Here is a 15,333-nt window from a genome sequence, read left to right on the forward strand (position 1 = left end):
AGTCTGTAGCTCGGAGTTTCTCTTGCACTCTGGTATTATTAGTGCCAGCTGGTCCCTCATCAAGAAAATTGGTCAACGCCCCAAAATCGCAAGTGTGACTCAACGTTCACAAAGCCACCACATAGCTTTCCACATGCAAGTCCTGAGCTCTCTGGAAAAATGTATGATGTTCAAACATAACATTTTTCTTAGGTTAAAAATGTTATTTTAGTTTTTCAACCGCAATGACATAGTCAACTCTGTCTCCTTGGCCCACTTCCTCAGGGAGCCCATCATATACCCTGCGACCCTCCGCTCCAAAACAGCCCGTTTCCTTGCAGGGGCACATTTGTCACCACCAATAGCTATGAGATAAGTATCTAACATTTTCTTCCATCTATCCCACCTGATGAAAGGTGTTCCTGGTTCAGCCAAAAACTGGGGTGGTGGTGTCATGCTTGCTGCTGCCATGAATATGCTGCAAGGGTCTGCACACCAACAGCTAATTTACCAATTAAACAAAAGATGAAGCTTCTAAGGAGATAAACAGGAGAAGTCTTCACACAGATGCGACTGGGGAGACAAACACAACACAGTTCCTCTTCCTATCCTTTTCCTAACTCTTTTTTTGTTGGTGCACACTGCTCCATGCTGTTGCCTTGGGTTCACATGATATGATATGGCATTTGTAACATGCCTGTACTCAAGTGTTTCAAGGTGCGACGCGGCAAGGAAGGGGGAACAGAGGGAGGACAGAGACAACGATTTTACTAGGCCAAGTGACATTGAAATTGCGCAAGTGCAGGGGAGGGGAGATGGGAAAAGTGCCAGGGGGAAGGGGAGGGGGCAGTGCTATACATGGGAACAAAACAATGACAAGAAGTGCGGCCAGCAAGTGCAAGGGCAAGTGCAGACAGCAAGTGCCCAAAAGTGCAGCTAGGGGGACTTTAGGGTTACAAATACAGAACCAAGTACAAGGGTTGCCTGGAGGCAGTGTGGGTGTGCAACTGGGCGGGCAGGGACCTGGGCCCAAAATCAAAGGCTAGCCAGGGCACCAGTGCAGTGTCTGACAGGAAATCAGCAGGGGAAAGGAAGAGAGAAGGCAGAAGCAAAGAGGAAGGTATTGAGGTGCTTCCGGAACTGGAGATGGCTCTCCTCAAGTTTCAGAGGCTGTACCAGAGGGAGGCACCATCCGAAGAAAGATCTACCACCAACTCGTTGCTTGGAGAAGCGACTGACCCTGAGCGAGTTGGAGGTGGAGGAACGAAGAGCTCGAGTAGGAAGGTATTTACGAAGAGATAGTTGGAGGTATTGAGGACCAGGGCATCAGAAGGCCTTGTGGACAATGCAGAGGGTCTTGAACTTAATCCTTGCAGCCACTGGGAGCCAATGCAGAGATTTCAGTGCTGGAGAGATACGATCCCTGGGTTTGAGGCCAAGGACAAGTCTCGCAATCCTGTTCTGGATGGGTTGCAGAGGGCAGAGAGTAGAAGCAGGCAGATTTAGAAAAAGGCTGCTGTAGTAGTCCAGCCTAGAGAGAACCAGAGCTCTAGAGACAGTGAGCTTCTGGGGGAAGGAGAGGAAAGGAAGGATACTTCTGAGAAGGTGCAGTTGGTAGTTTAACTTCTAAGAGACGTCAGAGATGTGAGGAGAAAAGGAAAAAGGAGAGTGTGGAGTCGAAGATGACCCTGAGATTCTTAGCCTCACAGGTAGGAGCAGGAGGAGGGCCAAGGGAGGCCAGCCAGAGAGTGACAGGAAAGAAGGGTGCAGGTGTGCCGATGAGGGGAATCTCTGTCTTACAGGCATTAAGGCAGATATCATTGGCGGCGCACCACTCCTGGATAGCAGACAGACAGTCCGAGATGAGAGAAGGCGAAGAGGTGGCAGAGAGGAGCCTGAAAACAAGCTGAGTGTCATTTGCATAGCACTGACAGTTGGAGCAGGGAACGGCAATGCAGTGGGCGAGAGGTGCCAGGTATTGGTTGAACAGCCAGGGAGAGAGGTTAGACCCCTGGGGCACACCACAGGTAGAGATAGAGATAGAGGAGAGGAAGGACCCAAGTTGGACCTGGGAGGGTCGATCAGAGGGAACGAGGTCAGCCAGGCCTGATCGGTGATACCCAGGTTATCACAGAGACGATTGAGCAGGATGGAATGTCCATGTCAAAGGCAGAAAAGAGATTGAGTAAAATGAGGACGGAGGGGAGATTAGAATCAAGGTTAGAGAGCAGGTCTTCACGGATGTTCAGGAGACCAGTGTCCATGCTTCTGGCTGCTCCGAAGCGAGACTGATGGCCATGGCGCTCCAGCGCACCATTGCTAGGTACGCTCTCTTTTACTGGGTTGTGCTCCGACAATACGTACAACGCTGCTGCGTTATGTGCGGCATATGGTGCCTTCCTTTAAGGGCTCACACGCTTCTCCAAGGTCAGCCCAGAGTGCCCCTGGGAAGTGGGCTCTGCATGCATCACGTACACCAATTTCAGCCACTCACCAAACTTCGGTCAGACCACACGTCCAGGCTGCTTCACTTTGTGGACCACAGTTATGCTGATAGTTGACAAGCAAGGCAAGGGTTCCTCAGGCCACAGTCGACCTCCCACAGCCACCACCAGCTTGCTGCAGTGTAAGTAGTCACCCAGACACATTTGCATGCCGTTGGGGCGAGACTGACTTGGATACCTTTGGGACTTTTCCATGGACAGCCCCCGGAAATCCCGTCCACACCTAACGCAAACAATGGATGTCATTCTGGCTGACCTGCAGGGTGCTGCTATTTTCTAGACCATCGACCTCTGGGCGAGGTATCACCAGATTCCACTCCATGAGGACTCGAGGGTGGTCACCACGTTTTCAACCCATATAGGGTTGTTTAGATACAAAAGGTTGAGCTTTGCGGTGTCATCGGCGGTAGAGGTCTTTCAGCATAAACGGCAGGGAGTCCTTTCCAGCCTTGTAGGAGTGGTTCACTTCAGTGATGATGTGCTGATCTACTCCAAAATGGAACTAGAACTCCTGGAGATGCTGGAAGCAGTTTTTCATTGTCCGTGTGAGAAGAGGTTGACGCTACATGACAATAAGTGCCAGCTCCTGTAGCCCAGAGCACAGTTCTTTGAATTTGTGTTCCAAGGAGCCGGCATCTCAGAAGATCCACAGAAAGTGGCAGCGATAAAGGACTTCCTCCCTCCCAGTAATTCATTGGAGGTACGCAGCTTTCTGGGCATGATTAACCTTTGCAGCAGGTTCATACCCAACCTAGCCACCATTCTGGAGCTGCTGAAAGCACTCATTAAAAGGGGTGCCGATTGGCTGTGGGACACAGCTGGTGAGAAGTCATTTGCAGATGCCTTTTTCAACTCGAGGAAGGAGTCTGAAATATTGGTGGACGCCAGTGCGGTGGGGTTGAGGGCAGTGCTGATACAGTCGGACAAGGACAGGGTGAAGACACTCATTTTCTTCGGCAGTAATGCACTCACAGCGACTAAAAGGTGGTACTCCCCTATAGAGAGGGAGGCGCTGATGGTGTTGTGGGGTGTTGTAAGCACTTCCATTTGTATACTTTTGAACACCCTGTCACGGTAGTGACGGAAAACAAGCCACTGCGGTCCATCTTGCAGGATTCAGCACAGAGAACTCCCCAGAGGCTAGTACGATGGATGATGGAATTGCAGGACTATGGGGTGATGTTACTGCTCATGGCGTGTGCTGGGAACCCAGCTGACTATCCTTGCCATCAGTAAGAAGTGGATCTGGATGTACAGGGTTTGGAACAGGCTGCTGAGGCTGTGGTAAACATGGTCACCCGACTGGTGGTGCCCAGGTCCATGTATCTAAAGGAGAATTTGGAGGCCACAGCAGTTCAAAGCGGTTTGCAAAAGATTGTTGAGCAACTGAGAGGAGGACATTGGAAGTTATTCTTGGTAGATCAAGCAAGGTACAAGAAGGAGCTAGGGTCATTTCTTCAGGTGCTCTGGAGAGTGCAGGAGGTATTGTCCGTCGGGATAGAAGGCACCCTGCTGAGGGGAATCGTGCCCTGGATCTGGTTGAGTCGATGATTGCCTTAGCACACACAGGACACCGGGGGGCCACAAAGGCAAAGGCCCAGTTGTGGGAAACGTTATGGTTTCCAAAGCTAGAGAGAAGGGTGGAAATGGTAATGGCCGGCTGCAGGTGGTGCTTGGCATTGGGTCATTTAAAGAAGCAGCCACCAATAGAAACACTAGAGAGAGCAGGTGAACCATGGCAGGCGGTTAGTGTGGATTTCGGGATGATCCTGCAGAATAGGCACTTTGTGGTGGTGCCGGATTTGGGATGATCCTGCCGAATCAGCACTTTGTGGTGGTGCTGGATGAGTTTTCAAGGTATTCAGAAGTGTGGTTTGTACAATCTATGGCGGCTGATAACTTGCTGGAAGATATTGTTGCAGGACACGGCATGCCACTGATGCTGAGGTCAGACAATGGATCGCCCTTTCAAGGTAACAGTTTTGAGGCGTTGTAGTGTGTGTGCGAAAATGAGCTAAATAAAATGGCGCTGGTGCGCAGACGTTTTGGACATTCACTCCCGAACCGCAATGAAAGTCTATGTTTCTGCTAGCTCAGTTGGGAGGCAGACCTGATTTCTGTAGCGGTTGCAATATTTTAGCGTGAAGTAGATGAGTCCACTGTGTAGAATAGGTTGCATATTGTTCGCTCAAGGACGAGCCGAGAGGGGAGTCAGAGATGTGCAGGTGCATTGATAAGGGGTGCTGGGAACGAGAGTGCGAAAGACAAGCTGTTTTTTTTACTGTCAGGGTTTTTCCACTCTTACCTCCCATGCTTGATGTCTGTCCTTCGGCCATGGGCAGTCTGCAACCTATGAGGGACTGGGATTTGTCCCCCTTAAGAGGAGAAGGTCCCTGTGAGGAGACAGAGAATTGGAACCCCAGGTGTTGTAGTCTTGTGGAGAGGGAGGACGCTCCGCTCGAGGCTCCGTTAGTTGATGCGTGATCTCTCTGCCTACCTGCCTTGGAACTGGGTCGTGTTGGCGTGGCTGAGATGAAGCTTTGTCCTACAACTGCCCTAACAGTGATGTACACTTGTTATGTTCATTCTTGGTCATGTATTCATGTGTAATCAGTTGCATTTATTTCCTAGTTATATGTGTGTGTATGAAGTATGAATAAAGGTCCTGTAAAGAGCCAATTATTTTCTAACTAATGGTCTAAGTGTACATTTTTGCCTTTTCGGGTCCAATAACCCTTAGTCTGTGTAATAGTGTGAGTAATTCTGAGGTCATTACACCTGTCTGAAAAGCAAAACAGGCGTTCACAGCTGAGCACGAGATCAAGCACATTCGCATTACGCCGTTCTGTCCCAGGGACCAGGCGGATATTGAGCACTTCCTGCGCACTTAAATAAGGCGATTCGGTTGCTCTGTAGCAAGGGATGTGCAGGAGAAAGCTCTCCTCACATTTCTTGCGGCATACAGCATGACCCCACACCCAGTGACAGCAGGTGCCCCAGCTGAGGCGCTGATGGGCATCTCTGCTGTTGGAACATGAGTCACAACAGTGGTTGAACATTGATGTTGGTGAGATAAGGGAGGACTGGCACATCAGGAACGAGCAGGAATCAGCCTGTAGTGGTCTGGTAATGTTTCTTATTCAAGAGGGGGACATGGCATTGGTCTAGAACTGCAGGACCCCACACAAGTTGTCCCTGACAAATGGTTTGGAGCCCTGGAGGGTGTTGGGAAGGGGGCAACCCCATCCAACGCCCCTAAATGCTTTAGAGTAAGGCAAGCTGCATTCAAAGCACTATGATGGGCCAGGGGGAATGGGGGTGGTGGTAAGACCCCACCCCAATATAATCTACCCACATAATATAGCCTAGGACACAAATAAGACTGCCATTTTGTGTAGATGTTAGTGCATTTCGACATAGATGTTAGTAATCATAGTTAGGAGACAAGGTCTGCATGGTGAATGCAGCATTTCATGCACTAGGCCCTAATTACGAGACGAGGGAACCTTCCAGCCATGCCCTAGCTCCCATGAGGACGACCCACACCCCAAACCACCATAAATCTCATTAATTGTTCGAACAGTCTTGCAATGATGTTTTCTATCTGAAAAGAATGTGCCCTGCTGTCATGGTGTCAGACTTCGCCCGTGGAGCTTGTGGAGGACCTGGAGGTTATGGCCCCCGGTCTTGTCCTCACCCAAGATGGCGGCCGCAACTATAAGACGAGACCACACCCCCTCTTCGGCGCGTTGTATCTGTCCATGTTTTTGTACGCCGTCAACGCTGTGTTCTGCTGCCGGTGTGTCTGGATCCCGCTCCGAACCACCCTTGCCGTTCACTTGCTTCACCTTACCTAGTTTCTATTCCTAGACGCTCTCCACGTACTCCTCTTCCTTTAATTCTTAGTTTCATTTCTTTTTTCATCCTCCTTCTATTATCGTCCGGGAGCCTTGCTCTAACGCTCCTGTTTAGTTTCCGGTTCCGCTTGGTAAGCGTCTCCGGTAACTACTATTTTCTTCCTCTTGGTCTCATCTCACGGTAGGTGTTTCCGTTGTTTCCTGTTGGATTTGGGGTGTTTCCTTTCTCCTCTAACATCCATTTCTTACCTTTCTTCCGTGACACTATTTCCGGGTTTTTCACCCTATCTTCAGTTTCTGTCTTTCTCTCCCTTGTCTCAAGATCTACCCCGTTCCTGTCATTACACCCACGCTTAGTTTTGCTCTTTGGGCCATTCCCTGTATCCTGTTGATCTTTTGGACCTCTGCTTGCATTTATCTGTTTTCCGGAATTGCCTCAAGACTAAAGGACAAGGCTTGTGAAGTCAGCCATTTATTCATCTTTACAATTCACCCAGGGTTTTTTGGTGCCCGAGAGGCTTTTTCCCTAATACTTTGGGGGTCTAGCTCCTTGGGGTTCACCTTTGATAGGTTACACTTGTCAAGGTGGCCTCTGAGGGAGCTAGGCCCTATTTACACGACAAGAAGAGGAAGTCAAGGAAGGGACAGTCCTCAGAAGACCGGCAGTTGTGCAGGAAGACCCCCGCCAGTTCCAAGGACAACTCTTCAGAAAGTATTGGTGAGGAGGAGGTTGGGGAGGTCGGTCCTTTGTCTGACAGAATACAACGCCCACCGATAACCATGGCATCCTTGGAACAATATCAGGAATTGTTTGCAGCCATGCAAAATCTCACAATAGAATTACAAACCCTCAAGACGGAAAACACCACACTGCGTCAACAAGTGGCCTTACAGAGAGAGGATGGTGGAGATCTACCGCCTATGGCCTTGTCGTATGGCAAATATGATGGTCACCCAGGGGGACTAAAGGACTTTTTAGATGCCTGCCAGGTCTACTTTACATTTAGACCACACGCCTACGAGTCAGCCAGATCCCGAGTGGGGTTCAATTTGATTGGAAACGCATTGGCGTGGGCAACCCCTCTGGTGACAAACAATGATCCTTCTTTGAGCAACTACGACCTCTTTGTGGCCCAATTCAAAGAAAGGTTCGATCGTCCTGAAATATTGTTTACATCTCTTGAAGCCATCCTTGATGTTAGACAAGGAACAATGGATATGCAGACCTATATCTCCAGATTCTTGAGACTGGCATCCAAGGCAGACTGGCCTGATTTAGCCAAACACACCATATTCAGGAGAGGTCTACACGAGGATATCAAGGACGAATTGGCTCGCATCGCTCGACCAGCTACCTTTCAGGATTTGATGACTATTGCTCTACAAATAGAGTTTCGTCTGCAGGAACGTCGTCAGGAAAGAAGAAGACCACGTTTATCTTTTCAACCGAGTACCCCCTCTCCGCCTCCCAGGGAATCTCAAGCGGCAGAAGAACCCATGCAGATTGGAACCACCCGTGGCCCTTTGACACCTGAAGAGCGCAAGAGGCGCCGAGATGCAGGACTATGCATGTATTGTGGTTCCTCCAGACACCTACTCAGGAACTGTCCTGAAGTTCCGCCTCGCCGGAAGGAAAACGCCAGCCCCCGAACTTACGCAAGGGAAGTTTCGGGGGATCTCTCTGCTATCCTTGCTTCAACACAACCCCAGTAGAGGAAGACAACCGTCTAATGGTTTTCAAGGTCTTGCTGTGGCTGGATGCCTCCACTCCATTGGAAGTTTTGGCCATGTTAGATTGTGGTGCCGCTGGCAATTTCATTGATGTGGAGTGGGCCAGAGCTAACCACATTCCTGAACGGCTCAAATCAAGAACCATACCTGTAGAAGGAGTAGACGGAACTCCTCTTTCTTCCAGGCCAATTATCAAGGAAACCACTCCAATACGAATGCAGTTGGGACAACACCAAGAGGAAGTGGTGTTTGACATTATCCAAGCAGCTCATTTTCCCTTGATAATTGGAATACCCTGGTTAAGGAGACACAATCCTTCCATTGATTGGGCCTTGAACAAGGTAAGCTTTGACTCATCATACTGCGAACGTCACTGCATGACAGTTCCTCTTATTGGACCATTGAAAGAGAAAGAGACTATCAAAACCGTGTCTTCTGTTCCGTTACAATACCAAGGTTATGCTGAAGTCTTCCAAGACGTAGTACCAAGGCAGTTATCCCCACACCGAGCAGAGGATTGTTCAATCGAATTGATCCCTGATGCACAAGTTCCGTTCGGTCGGATGTATCCGTTATCTTTACCCGAAAAGAACGCCTTGAGAGAATACCTGGACACACACCTTCAGAACGGGCTTATTCAAGACTCCAAGTCCCCTTGTGGAGCATCATTGTTCTTTATTCCTAAAAAAGACACTTTGGAATTAAGACCCTGCATAGATTATCGAGGTCTCAATCAGGTGACTATCCGAGACAGATATCCGATGCCCTTGATTAGAGACATCCTGGAAGCAGTCCAAGGTTCACATTACTTCACCAAACTAGATCTGCGAGGAGCGTACCATCTCTTGAGGATCCGCCAAGGAGACGAATGGAAGACGGCATTTAGGACACCCCTTGGGCTATTTGAATACAAGGTAATGCCGTTTGGATTAGTCAATGCTCCTGCCATTTTTCAAAGATTCATAGACAATTTATTTTCAGATCTCCTCTATTTGTCGGTAGTAGTTTACCTGGACGATATTTTGATTTTCTCCCGCAACTTAGAAGAACATAGGAATCAAGTCAAGGAAGTACTACATCGACTGCACACCAACCAACTTCTGGTTAAACCAGAGAAGTGTATCTTCGAAGCCAAGACCGTTTCCTATTTAGGCTTTATCCTTTCGAAGGAAGGTATACAGATGGACAATCGCAAGACTCAAGCAATACTGGAATGGAAGGAACCAAGATGTGTTAAGGATATCCAAATATTCTTGGGCTTGGCAAATTTCTACTGACGATTTATACCCAAATTCTCTGATCTAATCCAACCAATCACCAAACTCCTTAAAAAAGGGGTCAAGTTCGAATTTGCCCAAGAACAAAGACAAGCCTTCAACACTCTTAAGGAACGGTTTACCACTGCTCCCGTTTTGGTTCAACCAGATCAAGACAAACCGTTTATATTGGAGACAGACGCCTCGATAGGAGCAGTAGGGGCGGTCTTGTTACAGAAAACAGAAGATGGTATTGAACATCCAGTGGCCTACTACTCTAAAACCCTCACGAGCAGTGAAAGAAATTATTCAGTTCTAGAGAAGGAGTTATTAGCCATCAAGTTAGCATGCCTAGAGTGGCGCCATCTTTTGCAAGGAGCCAAGCATAGTTTCCTCATTCGTACTGATCACCGAAACCTGAAGGTCATTCAGCAGATGGAGTGTTCCAATGCCCGTCACGCTAGATGGGCATATTTTTTCCTTCAGTTTGATTTCAGGATTACCTACATTCCAGGAACGGAAAACCAGGTAGCTGATGCTTTGTCACGCAGTCAAGGGGAGGAGATTGGTACCTACCAAGGGCATGACCTTCTACTACCTGGCCTAAGAATGGTCGCCTTAGTGGGGACGTTCGGACAGCAACTGTTGCAACAGTATCACCAGGAAAAGGAGTTCCCTCGGTCTGTGAGACAAGGCAGTGAAGGACTCTTCTATCACGAAGAAGCCTTGTACATTCCTTCCAAGTCCTTACAAGAACAAGTACTCAGATGGTGCCACGATACACCGTTGGCTGGTCATCCAGGCGTAAAGAAGACTCAAGAGTTGATCAAGAGACGTTTTTGGTGGCCTTCAATCCTTCATGATGTTAACAGCTATGTGTCATCTTGTCCAGTGTGTGCGTGTAATAAGCAGGTAACTGGAAAACCAATTGGACTCCTTCAACAACCACCACTACAGGGGGACCATGGGAGCATATCTCCACTGACTTCATAGTTGAATTACCCATATCTAGGGGTATGAATACAATAATGGTCACGGTAGACTCATTCAGTAAGATGGCTCATTTCTCACCCATTTCACATCTTCCTTCGGCCCCAGAGGCAGCGGCCGTGTTCTTACGGGACATTGTTCGGCTACATGGTCTCCCAAGAACCATCATTTCGGACAGAGGTTCACAATATACCTCAAGATTCTGGTCCACCTTATGCCGACAATTGGGGGTACACAGAGCCCTATCTTCAGGCTATCATCCCCAAAATAATGGCCAGACAGAAAGACTTAATGCCACACTTGAGCAATATCTCAGATGTTTCTGTAGCAACAAACAAGAAGAATGGGCCTCATTCCTTCCTCAAGCCGAATTTGCCTACAATAACTCATACCATACCTCCATTCAAATGAGCCCCTTCTTTTGTACCTATGGCTATGATCCTCAACCCCTACCTTGGACAGGGGTACCTTCCACTAGCACCCCGGCGATTGACAGTCTACTAACTGAACTTGCAGAAGTCCAGAAGACGGCAAAGAAGGCACTGGAGAATAGCAGACATAAGAAGTGGGCTGATTTAAGGAGACGAACCAACCCAGACTGGAAGCCAGGTCAGCTGGTATGGTTGGCTACCAAGTATCTACCAAGATGGGTCCATACTGGCAAGTTTGCTCCTCGCTACCTGGGACCCTATCCCATCCTCTCTCAGGTTAATCCAGTAGCTTACAAACTCCAGTTGCCCAAGAGTTTACAACGGATACATCCTGTGTTCCATGCCTCTTTATTGAAGGTACACACACTAGACCCATATCAAAGAAAGCCGTTGAGCCTCAAGCCTCCCAAGACACAGACCCCAGAAGAATACGAGGTGGCCTATTTAGTGGACTCTCGGTATCGCAAGGGGAGACTGCAATACTTGGTTCATTGGAAGGGCTTTTCTACAGAAGAAAGAACATGGGAACCGAAGAGCCACATCCATGCCCCACGGCTGCTGAGAAAGTTCCATCTTCTCCACCCAGGGAAACCTGCAGGGCCCCCTAGGGGGAAGGGTTATACTGTCAGACTTCGCCTGTGGAGCTTGTGGAGGACCTGGAGGTTATGGCCCCCGGTCTAGTCCTCACCCAAGATGGCGGCCGCAACTATAAGACGAGACCACGCCCCCTCTTCGGCACGTTGTAACTGTCCATGTTTTTGTACGCCGTCAACGCTGTGCTCTGCTGCCGGTGTGTCTGGACCCCGCTCCGAACCACCCTTGCCGTTCACTTGCTTCACCTTACCTAGTTTCTATTCCTAGACGCTCTCCGCGTACTCCTCTTCCTTTAATTCTTAGTTTCATTTCTTTTTTCATCCTCCTTCTATTATCGTCCGGGAGCCTTGCTCTAACGCTCCTGTTTAGTTTCCGGTTCCGCTTGGTAAGCGTCTCCGGTAACTACTATTTTCTTCCTCTTGGTTTCATCTCACGGTAGGTGTTTCCGTTGTTTCCTGTTGGATTTGGGGTGTTTCCTTTCTCCTCTAACATCCATTTCTTACCTTTCTTCCGTGACACTATTTCCGGGTTTTTCACCCTATCTTCAGTTTCTGTCTTTCTCTCCCTTGTTTCAAGATCTACCCCGTTCCTGTCATTACACCCACACTTAGTTTTGCTCTTTGGGCCATTCCCTGTATCCTGTTGATCTTTTGGACCTCTGCTTGCATTTATCTGTTTTCCGGAATTGCCTCAAGACTAAAGGACAAGGCTTGTGAAGTCAGCCATTTATTCATCTTTACAAATTACCCAGGGTTTTTTGGTGCCTGAGAAGCTTTTTCCCTGGTACTTTGGGGGTCTAGCTCCTCGGGGTTCACCTTTGATAGGTTACACTTCCTGTCAAGGTGGCCTCTGAGGGAGCTAGGCCCTATTTACACGACAAGAAGAGGAAGTCAAGGAAGGGACAGTCCTCAGAAGACCGGCAGTTGTGCAGGAAGACCCCCGCCAGTTCCAAGGACAACTCTTCTGAAAGTATTGGTGAGGAGGAGGTTGGGGAGGTCCGTCCTTTGTCTGACACATGGCCACAGGCCCAAGAACACAAAAACCACACCATCTAGTGATGGGTGCAATGGGTCACTTGACTAACTTATGTCCCTTTGGGACCCATAAACACAGGGGCCCTGGCTGGACTCAGTCCTGGCGCCTTTGGCGCCAGGCTCATATAGAGATGTGAACAGGCACACTTTATTTCAGTGCAGGAGAACTTTCCAGGCGCTGAAAGCCTTTATTCCAGAGAACATCCTCATGTGCTGACTCATTGGGTGTGGCAGGCAGGCTGAACCTGGTGGGTGTGGCTTCAGAAGCTCAGCTATATAAGCTGCTCCATCCTTAAGGCCGGTGCTTCGAGTTACTGTGCACTCGCGTGCAACGTGAAGCTCACTGCCACTTGGACCAGTTTACTTACCTTTGAAACCAGCCATTCTCCTGCATACTCACCTCCAGGAAACCGGTGCTTCATCGCTTCATCTGCAGACTCATCTCCTGACATCCAGTGATCTTGATCCCAACGCCACAGCACCGCACTCTGCATCCACGATATCGGACCCTATGAAGAAGAAGAAAGACAAGGTTAGAACATCCATCCTAGGGACGCGCTGCATTTGAACCCCGCGCGCCCCCTAGTTAACAATTTACTAGCTACTGTACCACTGCAGCTTCGTTCCTCATTCCCTCAGGCTGCCGCCTCGAGCTCCACAGCTTCTGCTGGGCCGGCAACATCACCTGCAAGGGAAGAAAGCAAAAGAGCAAACATCAAAATTGGAACGGAGAGCAATACAAGACAACAAACTTTACAATACAACAAAAACAGACGAGGAAAGACAAAGGCAAACAGGAACACTTATCTGAAGTATAGTGGCTTAGTCGCAGCAGGACTATACTACGACGTACAAGGGACCAGTGAAGGAACTCGGTCCAGATCATACAAGCGCCCCTCCAGAAGCAGCAGGACGGAGTGCTCACCAAAACTAATCAACAGTTGAGCTTTCCAGGGACAGCGCATCCCACGGGTACCATGGTTTGGGAGCAGGGGTCTGGAAGGGGATCACGCATACAAGCTGGCATACTCACGACCCCTATTCTCCACACAGGAGCAGTCCCGAGCAGCATCACCTATTACTACCATTCACCACATAAGCGCAGAGGGTGAAGTCGGACCCGAGCAACCTCACCCCAGGGAGGGCTGCAACCGTGCCCCAACGCCTCAGCAGAGACCAGGTGAGCGTAACACCTACAAGGCCGCTATCATTGACCGGCGCCTGGTGTGCATGTTATCTCACACTGGCCAAAGTCTAACCTGGTCCACCCCAGGTGACCACGAGTTATAGCCCATAGAAGTGACAAAGCTCCATGATCCCTGAATTCCATGGCACCAGGTAAACTTCGACCATTACCCCTAAAGTAACAAGTCTTTAATGTTCAAAGAGAATGGACATTGCACGTCTGTGAGCTACAATCATGTGATTTGTATTGAGAGGTGCTGCGAGGGATACATTATAGTTCAAAACGAGGGTGGAGACCTTGGAGCAGGATGGCATAAAAGGGAGTGAGTGAAATGTGTGTGTGGAGGTCAGAGTGCCCAGAACCTCCCTTGTGCTAGTCTTAAAGGCTGCCAGGTGCACAATATAATGATGAAGTAGCATTGTGTTAGTAGTGTAGTTAAAGGAATGGTTCGCCCAAATGTTTTTATTTCAAATAAAGATGGGCAATAAAAAAAACGTCCCTATGTAAAATTTTGAGCAATTGAAGCTCAAATTGTACAAAAGCAAGCACATGGGGGCATCCATTTTGTGAAATGGATGCCCGCCTGTGCTTGCTTTTGCTTTTGCGCCACTAATGAAGGAAAAGCCAGCCAGCTGTAGTAAACAAAAGCTACCACTGGGTGGCTTTTCCTTCATTGGTGCCGGGACTCGGAGGACGCAGACCGGAGACTACAGGCAGAAAAGCTGCAGCTGCATCTCGGTAAGTGCTATTTATTTTTTTTAAAATAAGCACTAGCTGCGTTTTTTTTCTAAGTTTTCTGGGATGGAGGAGCCCGGAAAACTTAGAAATAAAACTGCAGCTTTAAAAAAGTTGTATTTATGTTTACGGTAGCTTTTGAAGCTACCGCAAACATAAATACAATGTTATTGTGTTTGAAAACGCTGCGTTTTTTCTTTTTAAGTTTCTCAGGCTCCTCCGTCTCGGAGGAGCCTGAGTAACTTAGAAAGAAAAACCGCAGCATTTTTTAAACACAACCGCGTTGTGTTTCTGCCTGCCGTGGCTATCACTTTGGTTCTCCGGTGCTCCCACAGGGGAGCACCGGAGACCCAAAGTGAAAGCCAAGGCAGGCAGAAACACAACGCGATTGTGCTTCCATGCCGCGGTGTTTCTGCCTAAAGCTGTTTTCCCATTTGGGGCTCTCGGGCTCCCCGAAAGCCCCAAATGGGAAAGCAGCTTTAGGCAGAAACACAACGCGGTTGTGTTTCGAAAACGCTGCGGTTTTTCTTTATAAGTTTCTCAGGCTCCTCCGGCTCAGAGGAGCCTGAGAAACCTAGAAAGAAAAACCACAGTGTTTTCAAACACAATAACGTTGTATTTATGTTTGCGGTAGCTTCAAAAGCTACCGCAAACATAAATACAACGTTTTTAAAGCTGCAGTTTTATTCCTAAGTTTTCCAGGCTCCTTCAGCCTGGAAAACGCAGCTAGTGCTTATTTTCTTTTTAATAAATAGCACTTACCGAGATGCAGCTGCAGCTTTTCTGCCTGTAGTCTCCGGGCTGCGTCCTCCGAGTGCCGGCACCAATGAAGGAAAAGCCACCCAGTGGTAGCTTTTGTTTACTACAGATGGCTGGCTTTTCCTTCATTAGTGACGCAAAAGCAAGCACAGGCGGGCATCGATTTCACAAAATGGATGCCCCAATGTGCTTCCTTTTGTAAATTTTGAGCTTCATTTGCTCAAAATTTTACATAGGGACTTAAAACAAAAAAGTGCCAATCTATTTTTTTTATTAT

This window comes from Ambystoma mexicanum, chromosome 3p, assembly GCF_040938575.1.
Source record: "Ambystoma mexicanum isolate Mex_15411 chromosome 3p, UKY_AmexF1_1, whole genome shotgun sequence".
Taxonomy (NCBI): domain Eukaryota; kingdom Metazoa; phylum Chordata; class Amphibia; order Caudata; family Ambystomatidae; genus Ambystoma; species Ambystoma mexicanum.